Below are 24,924 nucleotides of genomic sequence, written 5' to 3'. Positions count from 1 at the left end.
ATATAAGATAAAATTAAAATATGCACTCAATCGTTCGACTGACGAGATTAAATGCTTAACAGGATTTGATATAACCAAGTATTAATTCAATATGGGAATGAGACGAGCAAAAGAAAAATTTGATGATTTTTCTCTGATTGACGACTTGAACGATATCCTACAAAACGAAAAATGAGTTGTGAAAAAAAATTATAATAAACTTTCTACATGCCTATTATTTTGAAGTGTGAATAATGAACTTCATCATCGATATTGTTAGTACCAGGTTCACTGTCATTTATTGGCCTATATAAAGACGAACTATATTGACAATGGTAGCTTATTGTTGACAGAAAATAAAGGATCCTAAAGGTTTAAAGAAATATTGATCAAATGGTCTAGAGAAATTAAGATGGAAATATTCGAAAAAATTATTATTCAAATATTTTTAAAAGTTGAGATAGAAACGTTTTAGAAATTTAATTCGTTTCGAAATTAGTAATTAATTAATAGTTATCATAATTGGTTTCATTATATATATTGAAACGTAAAAATTTGTAGAATACTCTTTTTTACTAGTTTCTAATCCTATAATTTGGCTATATTCTTTGAATATGGCAAGTTTTTGGGACCATGTTATCTAACCTTAATTTAAAAATAATTACAATGTTATTTATTAATCTCTAACTCTAATAACAATGGAATTGCATTCATGTCAAATAACCTTGATTTGTAAATAATCAAAATATTATTTATCAATCTCTACCTATAATAACTATCGAATGGCATTCAGGTCCAATTATTAATTATTTTTAATTTTCAAAAAAAAAATAACTTTCTTACTAATTTTATAGCAGTGTTTTTTTCTGTGTTTAACAAATTTTATTCTCTGTGCAAAAATTAATTTTGAAATTGCAGCTTCTCCACATAAGTTTCTTTCGTTGTATTGTTTTCTTCTTGACAAAAATCTCTGTACTTCTGTTTGTAGTGTTCAGTATGTTCAGGTGAAGGTTTTTTCACGGGAATCTTCTGCTTGCGGGCGCATTATTTCGACTCTAAAATGCATCGCCGCGCATTACCTGGACCGAAACTTTCGGTCAAGTTGAAATCTTTCCATGTGCCAGGCGAATTTTTTCAGGCTTCACGTAATTAAAAGATCGGCGAGACTTTTTCCCCCGTAGTATTAGACCGGCCGTTATTTTCCTGCGCCAAACTCTAGCACCTGCTGAAATGGAGGAGAAAAACCGGAGAAATGACCAGAAATTCCTGTATATTTTCGTAAAATCCTAAAATTATTTCTTCAAATTTGAGGCACGTCATTATGTAAACAATCCAAATTAATTCTTTATATAAATTTACCATTTCCTGATTCAATACAACCTCCATTTCAGCAGTTTGCTGATCAGGAATTATTAATTAATTGAACAAATGTTCGCTTTGATCAATTCATTTGCCCCAGAAAGCAGTTCTAATCAAAATATTTTTTCAAATTCTGAAATTTCGATTTGGCTTCAAACACGTAATCAATTCGCGCAGGCTTCTTGTTCAGCTCCGCTGGCATCAAAGCAATCGAATTAAAATTGAGAAAATTTTCACAAAAATAATCAGGAAGTCGGGGAATGCAATCAGCGTCTCGATTTTTAGTTCAATTGCTAAAACATTTTCGCTGTTAGCAGTTGGATTACAAGTTGTTATTCTCGTTCATTAGCTTCAATTGGAATATGAAACAATATCTGGTATTTATAAGTAAACCCAAAATACACATTAAATATCATCAAATTTTTCCGACATTGCTTTTGCTGTCAAATATTCGTCAACATAAAAGTGCTGTAGGATATTATTGCGATGTTTTATGAAGTTATGAACTAAAAGCAATAAAACTGTCATTTGCTGAAATGATGTGGATTAAAATCGTACCCAGAAAGATATCTAAAAAATGAATTTATGAAATACTAGATATTGTGAATGAGTTATTGAATGTGCCAAATTAAAAAAAATTAGAAGAGTTGAACTGAAGAAAGTTTTGAAGAGATGAACTGAAGAAAGTTGTTCTGTTCTCTTTCCCAACGCCATACTTGAATGTATTTTGGACCACCAAATTTGAACAGTCATTTCATTTCATAATCTCGAGCTTCAGTGTTGGTGACGCCCAAATAATTAATATAAAAATAACAGCCGATAGAATTAAAGTTTTTCCATTCTGGCTCGCACATATAACTTCGAATTTGTGTCTTTTAGAAAAATTCTGGCCTAGATCAAAAGACGTGCAAACTTATCAGTTGATAATCTCTTTTTGTACTTTTTTTGCAACTCTAGCATTTTATTTCCAGTTTCTCATTTTTGTTCATGCGATTTTGGTTCAGCTAAAGCTATTATGTTTTTATCGAATGGATTTCTCCTGCAAAAATGCCCTGAAAATTTATTAAATACAAATTTAACTAATGAATATTGAAGCCATGCCTCTCAAATGTCGCCAACTTATTCAATCTGAACTTTTCTTAATGCTTCAGAGCTTTCATTTCAAGAGTTAATATTTTACGATCCCACGTGTCGTAAAACTCCACGAATTTCTTCAAGTCGTGGCAATTATGAAAAAAATGCGACTGCGGCTCGCGCAGCTATTCATAATGACTAATTATTTCGTCTATATTTCATGCTATTCCACGCAAAATAATAAAAATATTCTAAAAAATATTCCACGAGTGGTGAGAAAATATTTTACCATCCGTTCGTGGTCCGTACAGATCATATTTCACCACGTGTGTCATGTCAATGCTGTAATACTGGAAAATTGTGGCAGTTTCGTTTTTGATATATCGTGATTTTGAATATAGCCATTTTATACGCTTATGGATATTGAGACATTTTCAGTGAATGTAATGATGCTTTGATTTTATAATCAGTTTTCAAATACGTTTAGATTGTATCAGCGATTTATATTTCGTATTTTGGGGCTTATTTAACGCGGCTACGAGTTAACCTTTGGTCTTGCCTATGTCAGTCAACAATATAATCACCGAGCATATGTTTAGAATCTTAATTTCGTCCTATATTTTCTAATTAAATTTTAAAGTCTTTATTATTAGTCTTTTTAGGGTCCTAAGTATGTAACGGTAAATCTGTTGATGGTACCTCTTTATAGTTGTTAGCTCTATGAGGATGTAGGATACTTAAGAGTTTATAAAATTTTATGGGTTTAATCCTCATTCCATTCGTCTAGTGGTTAAGCTTATAAAAATAGTTTAAGATATTATTTATATATTTTAAAGAAGATTATGTTCATTGGTCGACACATGAATTTTCCTGTTTCCTTTGAGGTATTGTATCATCAGTTGCTTTAGAAAGAGCATTTATTGTTATATGTTAAAATTATATTGAATTCCGAATTTTTTTTCTCCACCCTGATTTTTAGTGCGCTTGGATTATGTATTCATTGATATGCTAACGAAAATTCAAAAACCTTGTGTTTTTCTATTTGTACACGATAATATATAGGGATATATCGGATATATTCCCTTCAGTTGAGTCTGTTTCATTATGTCTACAGACAGCTCTAATTTGGCATGTTATTCGATCATAAATCTTGATTTCTACCCTATCAAAATTTTTAGTTAGTGGCGACCCTGAATTAGGAACCGCCTAGGACTCGGACCGAACGTAAATCCGCTTCTCTATGTCCGCTTTTTGGTCTACATTCCGGTCCCCGAATCAGACAGCTACCAGAGCCTGGTGAGGGGACTGAGGGGATTCTGCCAACTCTTGCCCTACTCTCAGGAGACCATAAATTCGGCCAGGAGGTTCTGACTAGTCGCTGATTGCGATCAGTTGGCCAACTGACCCAGAATAACTCTAACGCGAACATAGCAACTCTGGGGCAGAGGCTGAAGCATACCCCGAATTTTGTTAAGGTACATATGAAAGATTAACTTTGTAGACTGACATGCCACGCCAGTTTAACATGCTGTCCTGGTTAACATGCCAAGCAATGTTAACATGCTAAACAGTTAAAACTGCTAAGCAGAGTTCTCCTGCTAAATAGGTTGATCTGTTACGTTGGGTTATGATGGTACTCGGTTTAAAAGGATTTGCGGTTTCACAGGATTCGCCGGGTTAAAATTCTATTTAAGTAAACTCGCTTCACCTGGTTAACCTCCTTCGCTGGATACCACCTTGATAACACGCTTTCAGGTTAACCTGCAGTGTTAATTGACACTCTAGTGCCATCATTATGCCACTCTAGTGAACCACCTACAGTTGTTTATACATATAACGGATATATGTATATGTTGCAAGAGAGTTAGTCACTAGGTTTGTGTGGCATAAAGCAGGATGCCTCAGCTTGATTGACCTGCAGAATGCCATGTAGTTACAATTATTACACCTACTTAATTTTCTATACGTATAATGCTTTTCATAAACTTAGCAATAATTCAAACATATTGAATAAGGTTAATCCGTGTCTTTCATTTATTTCAGCGCAATTTCTGCGGAATTGTTTAGTGATAATTTCTTAATGATTCAGTTTTAAAATATAAATATAATATAAAATTCGTTTAAATCATCTATTCTAAAAAAATTGTCATAATTTTCCATCACAGTCAGTCTAAGATATTTGTGATTGGTCTTTGCCACTTGGTCTTTGGAGCTTTAATTACTCTCTTATGCTTATTGGCGTTCTTTTTTTGTATTATTTTATCATTTTGACTTACTAAGAAAGATCCTTTACAACAACGAGGCTTTCTTAAAGCTTCTTGTCGGTCTGGAGAACTGAACAGTCTACCCTTGACGATCGCTGGTCGTAAAACGCGAAGAATTTATTTACCACTTTCACTTCGGGGCCAGCGGTGTGAAGTCGGATAGCTGGATATACGTATAGCTGGATAGCTGGTATACGGCGGACAGTTCTTCCTGACCAGCTATCCACTAGAGGGAAATCGTGTCCATTGCCGCTCATTATCCTGATGATTACTTCAAAAAATATTATGTTTAGCGGATGCCAGAGTACACGATAATGGGTGGTTTGATGGATACTGGAATAATCAACGCGGGACTTTAATGATGAAGGAGAGTTTTTTAAATATGGGTACGCCATGTAGGTTGGAAATTTTATTCATCAACTAAGAAATGTAAAATTTGAATACGACGACAAATTTTACCAAAAAATAATTATTCAGAGGCAATCTATTTGATTGGGTTTCTATTTTTAATCAATGTGGTAAGCATTATAACCTGCCTATCAAATTACACGAATAGCTTATTTTGAAATAAATACCTAGATAATAGCAAATAATAATAAGTACTTCAAAGGTTCACTTAGTACATGTGATATGTTGATAATAATTTCCAAAGCATTATTCGTTGTTGTTTTATCCCTAATTCTCATTTCGAGCAACATTCGTATCGAATTACTGACCATTGTTATTGTGCAAAAGTTGTCCTCCTGGCGAAGGTCCATTAACGCGATATTGTCCTCCGGTCCATACAAGTTCGACAACGTGATTATTAATTATAATTAATATATTTATAATAAATATTGATAAATAAATTATTAATATTTAATATAATAAATCTAATAAATGAAAACAATTAATTGATAAACATTGAGACCTCTCTGATGTAATGCTTTTCTTAGCGTTACTGCTGTGTAAATGTTTGTTATTTCGAAATATTTTGTTTCAAAACAATTGTAACAGAATACGATCAGCTAAAATAATCAAAGCAGACAGACGATGTTGAAATGAATGAATTCTCTGCTATATTCGCTGAGCTTTGATCACAGCACACTTGTGTTTTTTTTGTAAAATAATTGTTGCAGAGAGGAAGCATTAAAAATAAAATTAACACGTATACTCTATTATAAAAGTTCGATCGTTAAATAACTTCAAGGTAACCATTGCATGCATATTTTGAAGAAAAAATCAAAATAGCGTTTAAACAGTATAAATACTCAGCATGCAACGAGGAAAGAGCAAATAAAAATACGATAAAGGATAAAACGTTTATGAAGCTAAAACGATAAAAATATAACTCTTTTGATTTCAGAATACGCCGAATATAATGCGTTTACACTTAAAACATTGAGACTGTTTCTCTCCGGAAGTCAGAGCAGATATACAAGAGATATGATCAACGATTGCTTGTCTGTCGTTCAGAGTGGATTTATTTGCAAGGATTGCACGGCGCGACGCCTCGTGAGCGACGATGGGGATTTATGACGCTCAAATTTGTAGCGCTAATAAATAAAAAAATTTAAGTATTTGTCGGGCTTATAAATAAACACTACGCCGGGAGATTATAAATTAATAAAATGCATCGCGATAATGTATGATATTTTTTGGCATGATCACTGTGGACTTCGAGCCTCGCATGCCAACGAGTGTTGATTGTATAATTTAAAAATAAAAATTAAAATAAGCAGCATCATTAAAAGAAAATTTACTGCAGTCATCTACCTCTAAAATTCTATGTAAGATTTCATTGTTATTTTGTATGAATGACGTCACCGTATTGTAAAAAGGGGATTTACAAGGATGCGAGTACCATCAATCAAATCAAAATTCAAAGATTTTTCAAAACAACATTCTGGATATTTTTCCGAGAATTCCACGAGGAAGTTCTTGACTCCTCGACCATATATTGCTGACTCGTTCGTCTGTCAGATGTTACCATTCAGAGGCGCCAATCTTTCATCGCAAAATGGCTTAGCAAACAAAATTTCCGTGACATTCGGACTCCATGTCGCTCTTTGAACTTAGAACTTTAATCCTAAAATCTGTCCTTTTCATATGCTAGTGAAACTGACGCCTCGGAATGGAAAAAATATGAAATAAAATGGAAATAAGATTGGCAGCCTGGGGGATGACCGACTGGCCGTAAAAATATTCAAAATAAAATTTTTCACGCAGAATTGAGAAGTGGAGTAGAAAACAAAGGATTCTAGAATATAAGTGAACTAGGATACCAGAGATGCAAGGAACCGACGGTATAAGAAAAGAGTTTGATAAAATGCAATTAAATTGAGTCCATTCAAAAACTTTTAAGAAACAATATATATCTTTTAAATGTGAAAAAAATATTCAATTTCTTAGGCTTCGGAAATTAGCACAATTTGAATTGATACTATAATAAACTTTACACTGTTTAGTTTAGTATATTATTATATTTAGTATATATTACGTCACAAATTATATATTATACATATAATTAGTATAAACACAGTCGGAAAAATGCAGCTTGACTGCCTGATCATTCAAATTAATGAGTAAACATATCATCATGGGAATGAATTGATAAATTGATTCATAGCACACTACAGTAATTGAACATGCACGAGCTTTCTGTCTGAATTCCTGAATTCATGAGAGTCTATGCACATAAATGACTTGGTCAATTCCTTCGACTTGATGAGGAATGAGACTAACTGGTTAAGAGACCGTTACTCATTTAATTAATAATCATTGATTGACACCGCTAGTCTTTTAGTCTTAGCGACTTACGTGACTCACGCACAGTTAGTTGATATGTTAATACTAATGATATAATGATACTCGTATGTTTATTATATTATACTTATTTATTTTATAATATTATTAATATTCATCTAGTTTTTTTTAAATTAAATAATATATATATATTATATTATAAATATTATTTATAATAATAAGGTTTTTTAATATTAATTTCATAATAAGAAAATATTATTATCATTTTATTTGACTTATGATGTTGATAAGTGCAACTCGGTATAAAAATATGAATATTGTAATAAAGTGAAGAAGCAGATATTTTGTGCGTTTTTCATAGCTGTTTTTGAAGTTTACCATATCTTATTTCCGTCAAACTTAATTGTATGTTACTTTCCAGGATACGATATCTAAAATCGATTTGAAAGCAATTAAACTTGAGTATTCTACAAACATCATTAATTAAACCCAAGATTTAAAGCAATTTAGCAATACTTCAAGCATCATTTAATTAACCGTAAGATTTAAAAACGATTAAACAATAAAACCCCGAATTTACTTCCGGGACTCTAATTGGTGGTGCGACAAATATTCCTGTAGAAAAATTCGCTCAAGTTCGTGAAAGAATTCGAGAGCAGACGAGGAGCGACGAAAGCATTAAAAAAAACTCCTGCAAGAGGAAGAAGTTTTGCGAGAAGTTTGACCCGAGGAAACCTAATGAGCTGCGGCGACCAGCCTCCCAGCTGCGGTAATTGAAACAACGATGCGATCGTCTGGGTGACATGTATGTAACACGCGCCTTACATTAGCCCTGCCCAGCTGCGGTATTCGGAACAACGATGCGATCGTCTGGGTGACATGTGTGCAACACGTTAGTATAATATTAAAGTTATATAGTAGAATTATTCAGGTGATAATTAAACTATACAACATTAGACTTTTTTAGATACCTGTATCATCTTATTTTCGGTCAAATTTCATAACATAACATTTACTGTTCTTTAAAAAAGTTGTCATTGAAATTAATGAACTATAATGCTACAGATTTTTTCATTACCTGTATCATTTTGTTTCTACTTATATTTAACATCATAAAATTAACTGTGATTTAAATAGATTACTGCTAATGCCATTAAGATTCTAACCCTGATAAATGGTCCTGCAAATCTCCGCTTGAGTTTCAAAAATCTTCCCATCTATGAAATATTTGCTTAATTCGTTAAATGTCAACTCGAAGTTTATTCACCTGCAGTTTTCTTCGCCGCGATCAATCCACACTGGAGTTCATTTTTCCTTGGGACATTGGAGCTGTGGACATCGGGCACGTCTGAGAGTAAAGATGCTAAAGCAGCGGATATCGGACACGTCTGAGAGCCAGGACACTCAAGCAGCGGATATCGGACACTTCTGAGAGCAAAGACACTCAAGCAGCGGATATCGGACACGTCTGAGAGCAAAGACACTCAAGCAGCGGATATCGGACACGTCTGAGAGCCAGGACACTCAAGCAGCGGATATCGGACACGTCTGAGAGCAAAGACACTCGAGCAGCGGATATCGGACACGTCTGAGAGCAAAGACACTCGAGCAGCGGGTATCGGACACGTCTGAGAGCAAAGAAACCCAAGCAGCGGATATCGGACACGTCTCAGAGCAAAGACACTCAAGCACATGATATCGGACACTTTAGAGAGCGAACATTTTCCAGCAGCAGATATCGGACACGTCTGAGAGCAGAGGTACTCAAGCAGATGATATCGGACACCTTAAAGAGCGGACACTTTCGAGCAGCAGATATCGGACACGTCTGAGAGCAAATTTTCTTATCCCTCTGGTGAATTTTAAAGCGCTGGTGTTCATCAACACGCGATCGTCGCTAGAGTAAACTGAGTCTCCAGGAGTTCTATGAGCTTAATAGAGAACAGAGTTCTGTTGGGTTCAAAGTGGAAGATCTAATAAGAATTTATTAAGAATAATAGTCAGTTAAATACAAGATCGATTTGAACCTTCGCTAATTGAGTTGGGGGTTTCGAAGGACTTCAAATGAAATAAATGTTGATAGCGCACGCAGTGTTCGGCCAGACTCGCTTAGATAATTGATTTACCTTCGACTGCTTTTGATAAGATTAAAAATATTCGAGGTTTCGTTTACTTTTAGGATACCGATAAGAGAGAATTATTGCACGACAAATTCTGTTTAGGATACTAAATAATTCGTAAAATAGTTCCGAAAACTTTTTCTGTAAGATTTTTCCGAGTAATTTCATTCTGTAAAATTATTCACCTTCGTTAATCGTATTATTATGCTTATTAGCCTGAATAGTCTATTGCTGCTATATAGTTCCTCATTCAGTTAAATTTAAAAATCCGTCGTTTAATTTAGACTAGAAGTGGGATTACAATGAGGAGTGGAATTGAGTCTAGAAGTGCAATTACAATGTGGAGATGAATTTAGACTAGAAGTTGAATTACAATGAAAATCTTGTGCTTTTACCTGGAAGTTAGACATGAGCTCTTAAGGAAGATGTGTTCACAAAGCTGGGATAGAGGCTTCACTTCCAACGTGGTCCTGTATTCCCTTTATTGAATAAATTAAAATAAACTGCTGTGAAATTTACTTTATTTTTATGGTCTAAATTCGTTCGGTTATTATCATCATACAGTCTCATTCATAAAGTCCGATAAACGTCTGCGGGGACAGTTCCCAGCTAACCTTTTAATAAAAAAATAATTCTAGGTTCATTAGCGTTAATTGCTTTAAATTATGGTTGAGATTAGATCTAAGGTGGGGCTTACGAGCGATAATTGTTTTGCCCCCGACAATCAGTCACTAATAATTAAAATGGTTTTTCAGACAAGCTGTTTTTTCCGTGGTTTTATTTCGATTTGGCAACTGTGTTTTCTAAAGCATGCGACCTGTCGATGGGCTTCATAAATTACTTTTTCATGCTGCATAAACTAGTCAACATTTACGCTTCAAATTGACAAATTCATAATTAATGTAATTAAGGAAATGTTCCAACATTAATTGTCGATCGACTTGGGAATCCCAAAGCCAATGCCGGAAACTAAAGCAAACCATACAAATCCAAGATCGGCATTAACTAACATAATAAAATAATCATGGCTAGGTAATTTAAATTAGTAATTAGGACGAAGCAGTGCTGGCAGAGTGAGCTACATGATGAAGGGCAGTGCTGGCAGAGTGAGCCACATGATGAAGGGCAGTGCTGGCAGAGTGAGCCACATGATGAAGGGCAGTGCTGGCAGAGTGAGCCACATGATGAAGGGCAGTGCTGGCAGCTACATGATGAAGGGGCGCGTGGATTAAAGCGGAAGAGTTTCCTCGTTGATAAATAATCACTTCTAAGAGTCTACTTAGCAGGGCGCTTTGAAAACGAGAACGCGGTAGAAGTCTATGGTAATAATGCTGTTTAAATTATTTATACCTATTCCCTACGTTACAAACGAATTGGATATTATTTCTTTATTACAAGTACTATTGGTCAACGTGAACGCGGCATAAATTTACGACAAGGGTGTTGTTTACATTATTAAACTAATTCTCTACATAATCATCAAGTTTGCGATTTTTTCTTCGTGAACAGGGGCCATATACTTTCAAAACTCGCCAAGTGAACGTAGGTACTAACGCTCTATTTTCTTGTCCATGATTGGTGGATATTGCTTGAAAGGCCGTCAATGATTGGCGGATGAACTTACGATCTCTTAACTTTTTTTGAAAGTATAGGCCCAGAACCATTGTTTGATTACTTAATTGAAACTATGCAATAAAGGCAGTTATCTTAGTAGTAGAGAGGAGAGGCGAGCGATATTTCTTGGCCATATTTCAGCGGCTTTCATCATCAGTCAACATGGCGCGTATCATCATCTCCCTGAAGCTGATGAGGTAAGATCATGTATCATTCATTCTCACTAGACAAATGACGTTGAAACAACGTTTAATTAAACGTTGAAGCAATAAAGCAACTTTATTGCAAGGTTGAACCAAAGAAAAAACGTTAAATTCCACGTTGAATCAACGAAACAAATTTTAATTCAACGGTGAGTCAACGAAAAACACGTTAAATTCCACGTTGAATCAACAAAACAACTTTAATTCAACGATGATTTAGCAAAAGAACGTATAATTCAACGTTGATATACCCAAATAACGTTCAATTCAACGTTGATATACCCAAGCAACGTTTAATTCAACATTGATTCAACCAAACGACGGTAAATTCAACGTCTGATGCCTGAAAGGATTTTGCAGTCTAAGTTGACTGTAGTCTGAGTTAGGCTAAATTAATTCTATATATACAAATAAATATAATTGTATCTATAATATTACTCGGTTTTCATTTTAGACATAACGCTCTTTTGAGAACATAACTGTAGCTTTACCAAAAATTGTACCAGCAACCTTTTGATATATTCTTTTTTTTTACCTCACATCGCATAGAACATCTATTTTTTTATTGACAAAGAACATATTTCAGAACATCTATTAAAATATTTTCAGCGAAACTTGTATTTTAAGATATAATCATTTATATCAAGCAAGATAATGTCAACACGCTGACACGTTGACTTACGGCAAGTATTACACGCATATTAAGTAAGTGTTACTAAGAAGTAAGTGTAAGTACAGAAGTAAGTGTTTACGTACGCAATGTATAACATGCGAATTAAAATCAGGCGAATAAATGTTCGCTCACAGGATGTATTACAAACAAATTAATTTACCATGTTACTTAAATAAATTAAGTAACTTATTTAATTACTTAATTAATTACTTAACAATTAATTCTTTAAAATTAAGCTACTTACCTGTCCGGTAACGGAATATAATTCAATACACTAATAAGACGCTGCCGTGCTGCTTCATGTTCAGCGGTGTTTGTTCACCGGCAGGTCGATGAGTCACGGCCTTGACTAAGCTTTTTATTTCCAAGTCTTTCTTTACTCGAGCGAGAAGCGTAGAAGATTACATTACATCTTACTTAAATGCACGATATTTAGATATAAGATATGTATATTTTTCTTGACTAAGCTTTTTATTTCCAAGTCTGTCTTTACTCGAGCGAGAAGCGTAGAAGATTACATTACATGTTACTTAAATGCACGATATTTAGATATAAGATATGTATATTTTTCTTGACTAAGCTTTTTATTTCCAAGTCTTCACTCAGCTGCCTCGCTACACTCAGCTGCCTCGCTACACTCTGCTGCCTCTGACATATGAATAATCAAAATAATTTCTTAAATTCAACCTAAAACTTGTCCCCTGCCAAGAAATTTATTCATTTTAAAACAGAAAAAATGCTGTTTGAATTTCACGAGTGTCCGTTCAGTCGGTTTTCAAATAGGAATAATATAAATAACTTATATAATTAAACCTGAAACATCCTCCAACCCAGTAATTTATTCATTTTCCTATGTCAAAAAATTTGTTTTAATTTCACGACTTTCTGTTCAGTCGCTTCTGAAATATAAATAATATAAATAACTATTTTAATGTAACCTCGGCACGCAAGAAATCGTCACAAAGTGACTTCTAATCGGAGAATTAAAGATAATTTATCGCTATGAGATTTGGAGAAAAGTTCAGCAATGATATTATTACATTCATTTCTAATTGCTTCTGAAAGCACCGACAGCAAAAGTAAAATATTTCTTATCAAATATCAGTAAGAAATCCTTCAAATATCAGTTATCGAGGAATAAATCCACTTTAAACTTCATTAAGCCAGCAGAACCTCTCGGAATCGAAACAATTTTAAATAAAAGTCCGATCAGCGCTGAGCGGATTAATAAGAATCAGTAATCCGGTTGGCAGAGGCGATATAGGACGCTTGCTGCCAGCTACCAAATCCTTCTTCAATCTAATAATTACAGCGCGAGGATTGACAGCAGGCAGACGCGTTGATTTTTTTCAGAATGAGATTTTTTTCTTGATGCATCAAACAGGGTGAGAGACATCAAGGTCGGAAAAAATACAGTTAATTGCTCATTAATTCGCTCCGAATTTTATTTTGCATCGCCATATAATTGAAAAATCCGATCTTCGTTTTACTTTGTCATACAGATCTCATACTCACAAAGTTATTTGGATTCTTAGCATAGATTGTTGGCGAGACAATCAGAATAACGAAAATAAAAAATTAAAGAAACTTCGAATCATCCACATTATGTAACTTTAGAGAATTCTTCACCGGAGTTCAAATTACCATTCGTGAGATTAAAGCCAATATAGACTGAATATTTCTCATAACATGGAAAGAAATGTGGCTGAAATTTGTCCAACTATAATGCATCTATTTTACTTCATAGACAGACAGGAGAAAACATTATCTAGATTCACGTCGTTAGATACACCAAAAATCATATCATTCAACCCCAATAACAACTAAAAATCCATTTACAAGGAACTTCATCGCTTTAATTAGCCTTGAATAAGCTCTAGAGTTGAATTTAGTTCAAGTACCGTATCAGATACTCCTTTGAAAAAGTCTAACTCAACTGAAAGTAAGAGTCTCTTTCACTAAGCAGCTGCCACTCGAATGTCCCGCAGAGCTACGCTGTTAAAATTGCTTCTTAAATCTCTGGAATGGTGCAATTTCTCGTCCAAAATTTGCCCCGACATCGCCATTCTAGCCATTGAAAAAGTTCGCGGTGTTACATTACTTGCGAGATAGACCTTGTCATTAAAAGGATACATTGCGTTGTTTTCGACAGGGATAGAGAGATGGGATGGAAAATTTGGCATACGATTCATACAACTGTACTACAAGGAAGGCTTAGCAAAACGTGCTAAACGAATTGCGGGCTATATATAGGAGCAAACTTTCTTGCCGATACATTTTCCTTCACTCGCACACTTGCTACACTTTCGAAAGAAGAAAAATTACTTTTCATGCTTTTTGACATGTTTCTTACATTCAAAGTTGTTTGTATCATAATAAATATATAATGAACTGATAACTGATAACTAGATAATAAACTTTTATAAATAAATAAATAAATAATAAACTGTATATTGAAAATACAAAACTGAAGTGGCCACAATGCCGAAATTATAACGAAAAATTAAACTATATCAGATTACTTTTCATGATAGGATCTCATTACCTGACTTTTAAAAACTCTGATCACGTTAGTACGAATAAAACATTGACGTGTGTAGCATGAACATGTTTCTCATGTCATAGGAACAACACGTCTTCTTTTTTGCCGATGTCTATGAACAGCACTAATGGCGTGGATAACGTACACAAGCAGAGTTAGTTCAGCATATATTATGTCATCAAATAATTTAACATGGCACGGTCAAAGGGCCGTGACCGGCGCTATTTCCATCCCGTTGACCTCGAGCATCTAATTATCTCTCTGTCGCCTGTCACGCTTCCACCACGTGAGCGAACCTTCACTTCATTTAAGAGGTTAATAAGGAGCCAATCTTGCTTCGCGTCACGACTCTGGGCTGGTAATATCAAATAGTTTCAATATATTAAATTCAAATCATAACCGAGACGTTGCTAGCATGCAAAATTTAGAATTTTCTATTCCTTAAATTCAAATCATAACCATGACGTTGCTAGCATGTAAAATTGATAGGGCAACGTGGGGCAGCGCGCCCCCCACTTTTTTTAAACTAAAATTTTGATGAAGTTTTAATTGATACGAGGTGGATCTTTGTTTTGTTTAAAGGTACAAATAATGAGGAATGTATGAAGTGAATTAGACGCCTATAGAGTTATTCAATTTTTCATGAAACACTATTTTGTAAAAAGTGTCAAAATGGGCCCATTGCCCCACCCCTAGGGCAATGGGCCCATGGGTTTGGGGCAAGGCGCCCACCCTTGGTCCCTTTACCACAATTGCATATTTTTCGTTTAAAAATGATAAAACAACACTTTACAGTTAAAAATAAGAAAAATGTAATAAAAAATATGACCTTCATTCGTTTATTAACAACTCAAAAAATCATATCCATAACTTGAAAAAAATATACTCATGGCTTAAAAAATCTATGACTGACGTGAAGAAAAATATTTCATTGACATAACAATATATATCCTTGACTTGAAAAAGATATCCTTGCGATAAAAAATTCGTCCTTGACATGAAAAAATGTATCCTTGACTAGAAAAAATATATTTAGTTGATCAGAAAAAAAGTTTTGTTCCAGTTTCGTCCATAATCCAGATATTATGTGCAGAGATTTCGTACCTAATCGTGATTTCAGCCAACACATAAAAACTCTCATCAACTTTTGGCTCATTGGTGTTGACTGNGCTGTGTAATGCGTCGCTTCTGAAGGCTGTGTAATGCGTCGCTTCTGAAGGCTGTGTAATGCGTCGCTTCTGAAGTCTGTGTAATGCGTCGCTTCTGAAGGCTGTGTAATGCGTCGTTACTGGATTTAGTCGGAATTTTTGACAACTCTACATCAGTGAGGCAATATATACAAATGGATTTGTAAAAGAGTACAAATTGTGTTTGACATTGACTAACATCGCAGATATATTGTGCTATACATATCCAATTGCTTTGTAAATTTTTTGGTGAAATATTCACTGCAATTGAAGACATTGTGTTAGATATATTATTTAATGGGAATAATGTATGCACATCGTAAGCATTGCGTTGGATATATTCATCATGATGTATTTGCGTACCTCCAATAAATGTGGACAAAATAAAAGCAATATTGCAGGGAAAACTTCAAAAAAAATCTCTCAAAATGATTTCAGAAGACGAGGTAGGTGAACATTTATAACATTAAAAGTTTAACGAAACATCCTGTATAAAAAAAACTCATCCGCAAGTTTTGAACAATAAAATTTTTTTAGAAAAAGCCCAAACAATCACAATATTTTAATTGAAAATGTTTCGCAGGCGGTTTACATCTTGATTTCAAAAACCTACAATTTATTACTACATCGTAGTGCATAAAGCAATCAAGTAATAACACTAAGAAATAATAGAAACTAAAGATTGGAATCAGTTTTATAATAACGGAAACGTATCTTTCGTCGCCTCAAGTTTGTCAGACTCCTTAATTGCGAATTTATTTTCATTTTCCAATTTTTTCGTTCACAGGTAGAGGAAACACCTAGTATCAAAGTACCCGGGCAAAATTCCAAGTATTTCAAGTAACTCATCCACTTTGAAAAATTTCAACTCTAAAAGTTCGAAGAAAGTTTAGCAGGGAACTCGACCCCAGATCCATCCACATCAGGCAAAAGTTCCAGGAACGAACCTCGTCTTAAAAGCGATGTCAAAAGATCGCAAACTTTCCAGCGATAAGAAATGAGGCACGCGTGACCTTCAGCATGAAGTTCCTGAATNAGACCTTCGATAACTGCTACGCAATTCCGCTGACTCAGCCGGAATTTGGCGGCTATGGTCGCCATGTATAACATCACAGGCCAGTCGCGGGTGCAGAATATCGCTCATTCTAAATTAATAGAGTCCCCCCAGCCAAGTTGCAAGAGCAGAATATCGCTCATTCTAAATTAATAGAGTCCCCCCAGCCAAGTTGCAAGAGTTTGTCATAACAACCAACCAAATTCTCGACCACATATTCGTGGGGTTGGAGTCTATGTTCCAGCCTCTGTCAACAGACTCGAAGTAAATGTCAACTAACGAGCAATAGTTTTGTTAACGAACTGCGCTACTGCAAAAAAAGCCTCCACAGAGAGAGATGTGACGCTCTAAATTTGCATGACACCATGAAATAAGTCGTTAGGCTGTTGTTATGTTTTTAATTTATGTTTTCAGAATTAATGTTTACAAACTTTATGCTTTTTAGCTGTATACTTATTTTTGCTTTCATTAAGGGAAAAGTTACTCATACCATTGCCTGAGGAAACATTGAACCCCTGGACTGGGAAGAATAAGTGCAGTTTCCTGTTAAATGCATTTGTTTTCTTCATGCTAAAAGTTTGGCGGGGCTTGGAACTGAAGCCCAGAATCTTTGCTAAACTTTATTTAAACAAAACCCCTAGGAATTCACAGAGGAAACAATTATTATTTTTTTAGGTGATGGGAACCTTTGAAAGGGGTCCATGATGAATTTTATTAGTTGTGAATAAATTATTACTCAAATTACTATAATTTGAAATGGCTTCGCGTCAGACATCACCCAGAAAAACGATGCCATCAGGAGCCGTTTTAAGCCCTCAGGAGTTTCGGTCTTGCAGGGCCCTCATATGCACTTCCTGACCCCGCGTCCCGGGAATTAAAGGGCCCAATGCCTCCTTGGGCTCCGGACCTTGGTCACTGTGAGCTAAAGGGCCCAAAGTCCAAGTGAGCTCCCGGGCCCATGTCTCCGTGGGCTGCAGGGCCATTGTTCATGTGGGCTACGGGGCCCATACCCCCGTGGGCTGAAGGGCCATTGTTCATGTGGACTACAGGGCCCATGTACCCGTGGGCTACAGGGCCAATGTTCATGTGGCGATGTGGGCTACAGGGCCCATGTCCCCGTGAGTTAAAGGGCCTTTTCCCCTTTAGCAGCGGTGCTAATCACGCCTGGCTGAACTCAAGCACAAGAGCCGAACTATCAAAATACATTGCGAGTTCGTAATTCCTCAGCCAATCACTGACGTGAAGTCAGCTAGAATCTGAAAACTAGAAATACAATCGAGGCACTTCAAGAAATTTTGTATCTTGGACGATCAAAACGACCTAATTATTGGAAAGAGAAATACATTTTCTCATACGCCGAAAAAACATTCTTTTTGAAACTTCAAAGCAATACCTACATCCAAGAGTCGTAATTGCGACGCTGCAAAGAGTGAAATTTACGTGACTCAGGAGCCTATTTTACTTCAGATAAAATAATATCCTTTGTGCGCCTACAAAGGCTGCAAGCGCAGGTACTAAGAATCTATTTTTCTTAGCCGCAGTACTTCGCACAAATAAAACACAGCATTTTTTGGCCCACGGGAGCAATATTTCTTGAGCAAAAAAAAAGCGGTATTTGATGCTGCTCTGCCGATGACCACCTCATGTGCAAGTCGAAAGCCTCTCGTTGTTCTGCCGTTATTCTGCCGTTATTCGGCTGTTATTTTGCCGTTAATCTGCCGTTATCCTGGAAGACGCACCATGGCTGGCGCATCGGAATCCGAATCGACGAAGATGATTGGATGTGACACGATCGAATACACGTGAGCGATCCTCGGTCAGAACTGGCGAGGGTTTTTTTCCGCTCTGTTGGCTCCGGCTCTAGCAAGCCAGGATATTCAGGATCATAGGAATCAATGCTTGTCGTTTAATTTATCACAGCCGATGTTTTGGTGTCTTTCAATTTAAAGTTAGCACAGCTGAGGTGTTGGTGTCTTTCATTTTAAATTTTTCACAGCTGATGTTTTGGTGTCTTTCAATTTAACGTTTTCACAGCTGATGTTTGATGTCTTTCAATTCAACGTTTTCACAGCTGAGGTTTTGGTGTCTTTCAATTTATAGTTATTACAGCCGATGTTTTGGTTTCTTTCAATTTACATTTTTCACAGCTGATGTTTTGGTGTATTTCAATTTAAATTTTTCACAGCTGATGTTTGGGTGACTTTCAATTATTTAAAGTTATTACAACTGATGGCTTAAGGTATCTTAGCTGTAGGATCCTGTTACGTCGAATGGATACGAAAAACATGTTGTAACCATTGATTCTTATGTAGTTTGAATAGAGACAAGAAAATTGTTGGGACTTTTCATAAAGATTCAAACATCTTTAGAACTGTCTTCGGTCAGATTGAGTAAAAGTATGCACACTTTCTTAAAAAAATACTTGAAAATGAAATACAAAAAAGCGATTAAGTATTCCAAGACACTGGAAATTAGTGATGCAGACTTTTTACTAGTGGTTTAGGTAGCCAAATATCGCTGCCAGAAACGAAAGGAATAGCACTAGTTTCTTCCTTTAGCGTAGTTCAGCCAATTTATTTGACTTATTACGCCTGCTCTGTAAGTGATATCAGTTTAACTATGAACCAAAATATTAAATAGAAATTTCTAAATTACTAATACTCGCAAAAATATAAATTTCATTTTCAAACTTATCTCCAATGATTTCTGGTTCACTGTATTTTAGCTTGCTAGTTAGAATGATATATTATGAAATAATTTATTAGTAACTTTTATAACTTTTTAGAAGGGGATTGTACGAATTTAAGTTGAGACCCCCAATGAAGAATGAACCAAAAACAAGGACTTCAACTGAAGGAACATAAAGGAAACTAATGGGAAAAATATTAAATGCGTGCATTGTGTCATGAAATGTGCTAAGAAGTGCTTCAGAAAAGTATTTGTACAGAAAAATAATTAAATTAAATAATTACAAGTACATGAATTTATGTATTATTTTGCATCAACCGTAGCAAGGCTATTCTTTCCAATAACTGGTAAATGGTCAGTAAATGGTTGAATAACAAAAAATATACGAGAAAAATTATTGTATTTTTATCTCAGAAAGCAAAGATACTTGATGTAATTATGTGAACAAACGAAGATAAACAAGCTCGATCTGAAAAAAGTAAACGATGTAAAAAAGCTCTCGAGTACGTAGTGAGCGATGCGACTAGGACTCAAGAAAAATATGAAATGAAATTTGGTCTCCATTAAAAAAACTTAAAAGACATGTGGCTTTAATCGGCGTTAGAAACTTTTTAATGCCAAACGTTGTTTTGACTGTAACCACCTACTGCACATTAGGTATCATGAAGTAATTGATTTACGATAGACCAGACAAAATAAACAGGATCCAGTATATTTGCAATGGAATAAATTTACAAAGAAATGATTTCGTAATTCATAATTATTTACATTATAATGATTCAGCTGCAGTAAACGGCAAAAGAACGGGCGGGTTTCGTATCGCACAACCTCAGACGCCATTAAAGTGATGGAAGTTTATTTTGTGTGTATCGTGACGGGTTAGACTGGGATACCAAAGCAAGTAAATGATATGCAGGGATGATATAGCAAGCAAATGATGGATGGAATGGCAGCTTATACACTGGCTTCATCTGTCTGGGCTCTTACTGCTGATTGAAGCGGAATATTCTGTGCCTGTTCGGCGCGAGGGAGAACGTCGGCGTCGATCAGTGATAGATTGCGGTAGCATCTTTTATCGTTGAGGCTACAATAATGAAAAAATATAACTCTGTACTCACTGCAGTGAGTGACAGAGAGCGCATTTTTTCGTCGACGAAAACATGAAGTCACGGACAGACGGACAGACAGAAGGACAGACAGAGAGACGGACATGACGAGCACAATAGGGCAGTTTTTCCTTAATGAGAAAATGCACTAAAAAGGATCGAAGAGACTTGTGTTCTTTGAATGTCATTATTACCACCTACTTCTTCGTGCACATTTAAACTATTCCCAGTATTCAGATTGATTAAAATAACTTATAAAGGTAACGAAGAACAGTTTTTTTTCATATATCCACTACTTTACAGGCATGATGATAGACTTCGTTCAGAGACTTACCCAAATTCATATTAAAACATCAGTAATGAGGTTCAATCGCTGGAAATTCAAATGAGGTTCAATTCAAATTCAAAAAATTCTTCCCACAGAAGCGTTATTCCTGCATAAGTGAGCTTTATTAGAAGCTTTAAATAACATTGCACGCAGGTTTCGGTGGTATCACAATCCGCGCGACGCTTCAAAGGTTTTTCAAGCTTCGTTCCCGAGCAGCGCGTTCAACAGGAGTTAAGGCAAGCGAAATTTCATGCCATATACGGCAGGATGCGTCGGTGATGCCGTTGTATCAAGACTCAGTCGAAACATTGATGACGTTGCAGTCCATGTTTGCTTAGGATTAAAAAAAATTTTTGTATATTTTCTGCTGAAAATATGAATATCGGAGCATCGGTTCTATTTAACACTTGCATTCAGTTTATAAAGAAAAAATTAATTTAAATCCTAGGAATTATTGAGCTTTGCCGCAAACTTATGAAATGAAACTCAAAATTTCAACTTGATTGCAAATGTTCTAAAGAAAATTTTTTCCTGTCAGTTGCAGAATTATTGCCGACAATCATATGAGGAAAAAACACTCAGTGAAATAAGTGAAACATTGTCCATATATGCACTTCTTATCGTTGTGTTGATCATCCTGACTCAGTTAGGGACCTTAAGAAGGGTGTATCATAGTTACGAAGACTCTCTGCTCGTACTGTGGGTAAGGAAGTCTTTCACTTTAAGGACATTATTGCCTTTATTTTCCTGAGTATGTTTTTGCCGCAATCTCATCGCGGTTGATTTGAACTGATTGCTTATGTGCAATCGGGTAATTTTTTAATTTCAGATTTTTTTTTCAAACAAATACTCTAACAAAAATGTACAGCTGGCAGCATTGTTTTGTTGTATGATGATGAATAATGAGCCGCTCAACGGGGTTCTTATCATATAATATTTTTAATTTATATTCGCCAGTGAGTCTCACGCATTTCAAACTTTATTTACAGCCAGAAATTGTACGAGAGCCATTCTTTTTTTTCTGAGATGTGTGTTGAATTTTTAACGTTAGTTCTTCCGTAACAAAATAACTGATTCCGATTTACTTGGACGTTTAATGGAGGATATACCCGATATTAAAATATTATGCGCGTATTTGCATAGTTCTGCGGTCTGATTGATCAAGTCTGCATCGTGCTGAGTAAAGCAGTCTAAGTTTTTCCCTCTATTCAGAACAAAATGTATTAATTTTTAAGGAAAATTATTCCAGTTTATCTAAGATTCATAAAATTCACACGCGGCATCCATTATGAATTGTGACGTGAGAAAATGTTTTCTTGCCTAAAAATAGTATTTGAAAATACTTTCCGTATTTAAATATAACTTTAGATTTTCAACTTATATAAGAAAGTTTTGCGATCTCAATGAACATTTTAACAGTGACAAACATTCAGAATGTTATCCCAAATTAAAAACAGTTGATTTTTAGGCATGAAAATCTAGACTTTCCTGCCTATATTAAGAAATTTCTTCTTTGTATTTATACAATTTTTGTTTCAAAAGATCAATTCAATTTAATATAACAAGCAATGCTATAACCGCGCAATGTGCGGAAAAGGGCCGCTTCTTGAAGGAAAGAAACGACGCTCGTTTGAGCAAAGTTGCCAGTTTTCACATTTAAACGAGATCTTTGGATGCTAAAGACTAAACTTGATTACGAGGAAACTTTAATAGTACTTGTCCAGTTTGGGTTACAAAGTTCCCAGTATCGGGAATAATCAAGACAAAGTTTGCCCGGAATGCTACCGTTGGCACCAGGATCAGGGCTTGTTGTGCTGTGTGTATTACTTACATCGGATTTTTATTGGCAAAACTGCTTCTAAACTCGGGAATTTGATAATCAAATTAAAATACTTTAATTGTGCCGTGTTCTTCCTATTTCAATTTAAAATTTGAAATTTAGATTTTGAATTATATCGTTAACTTAATAAAATTAAAGATATTTAATTAGAGCAGCGCCGACTCGGAGACGGATTTTTCCGAGCTTGTTCCCGCATCTTAATTATTTAATTGGAATGTTTAATTGACATTAATCAGTCATGAGAGTTTTCGAGAAATTTAATTTTCCAATGCTCAAATTAATGGTTAATTATATGCAGGTTATAATTATAAATTCTTAGTTTTTATTAGCGTAAGTTTCATAGGAATAAATATTATCGTTTTGCCCGTTGGCAACTTGGATTTGTATATCCGAGTAACTACAGAGCGAGAATTTTTATGACATGTTTCATATTATAATTATAAATAATTGATTTTATTCTATTCCTTCACAATATGATTGTTAAATAAATAATCAATCAGTCACGCAGATTTAAGCATCAGGTGTTCAGTTTTCCCACTCAATGATAAATTTACACTTTATAAATATTATGACATAGTAAACTACTAATTAATAGTTTAACTATTATTATTATTATTATTATTATTATTATTATTATTATTATTATTATTATTATTATTATGAAACAATTTTTACCGAAGTGTAATAAACTCTAGGAGGAGATAGGTTTTCCGTGACAATAAGTGTGAATGTTGAGGAGAGCGTGACAAAGTCCCGCGCGCACCACAATATGCGCTCAATGTAGCATAGATTCCAAACTAAACGTTTCTGGAGCTTGATTCCACTCAAGGATGATGGGAGCAACTACATGCGCATCTCTCCCTACAAAGCCTGGAGGCACACTGAGTCAGACCTCACAAAACACTATATTTGTAGTGGTGGACAGCGAATTATCTCGTATCTAATTACTGAAAGAACCCGCCCCCCTTTCATGAAGTGTCCTGTACGTGAAAATCGACGTACAGAGATGGTAGTAGTACCATTGGATAGGCCAGAATGTCAGCTTTAAGATGAGACTAAACACGTAACTGCAGCACAACTCAAGTAGACACTATATTTAAAGAGCTCAGCAGCTAATTAGTTCCTATCTAATTACTTAAAGAACTCCCTCACCCTTTCATGAAATGTCGTGAAATCATAAATCAACGTAGAGAGATGGCAGTGGTACCGTTGGATAGCGCAGAATGTCAGCTTTAAAATTAGTATAAAAATCGAAAAAGTAAAAATTTTCAATTTTAGGGTAGACGCTCCCCTTAACATATCATACCGTCGGTTGACAGAAATTATTTATTTTTTAGTTGATATTGCTTGGTTATTTACAATGAATAAATTAAATTTGAATTGTAGTTGACTGTTCACAAAAATTTCCGTTTCAAGTAAGTAATTTTATGGCTGAATTTTATTTTATTTAAAAGAAGTAATTTTAAATTTTCAAACGACTGAAGTGACCAATTGTATAAAAAATTATTTACCCACATATGAACGGAACTTTTTCTTTGACGAGGTACAGATTTTAAAAATTGTAGTGCGAAGACGAAATTGTGGAATAAATGCAGAATTTCTTCCGTAACGACGTGACGTGACAAAGAAGCCTCGAAATTTTATAACTTATTGTTTAACATTAAAGGAGAATTTCCCTGTTTTCATAACATTTCCCAATAATAAATCCCATATAATGTAATTTTTTTTCTCTTATTTTCCCCCACATTGCAGCGGCCCTGAAATCATAAACAAAACAATCACTTACTTCTTAGAAGTTTGACCGAGACCGCCATAAAGTTTTAGGATTTAACATCGTCTGTCCTTTTGTCCCTAACATCGTTTATCTCAAAACTCCATAAAATTATTGGCCTGTAAAGATAAGAACTGAAGGATAAGTTAGTACAAGTCTCTGTGACCCGCAGTCAACGACAGTAAATCGAGCGCAGATTCTTACGAGCTTTACATTATATTTTTGAGACCATTAAAGCCGGGTCAGTTTTCCAAGCAATTAGTCAGGGAAGTGAACAGGGTCTATTTTTTATCATAAAAAATGTCAACGGGAAACAGTGCAGTATTAACTGTAGTCTCGGTAGCAATACTGCATCAAAAAACATGCTCATTTTATTT

The sequence above is a fragment of the Hyalella azteca genome, unplaced genomic scaffold (genome assembly GCF_000764305.2).
Source record: "Hyalella azteca isolate HAZT.00-mixed unplaced genomic scaffold, Hazt_2.0.2 contig12983, whole genome shotgun sequence".
Classification (NCBI taxonomy): domain Eukaryota; kingdom Metazoa; phylum Arthropoda; class Malacostraca; order Amphipoda; family Hyalellidae; genus Hyalella; species Hyalella azteca.
The sequence above is the reverse complement of the archived record's forward strand: the minus strand, read 5'-3'. Positions refer to the sequence as shown.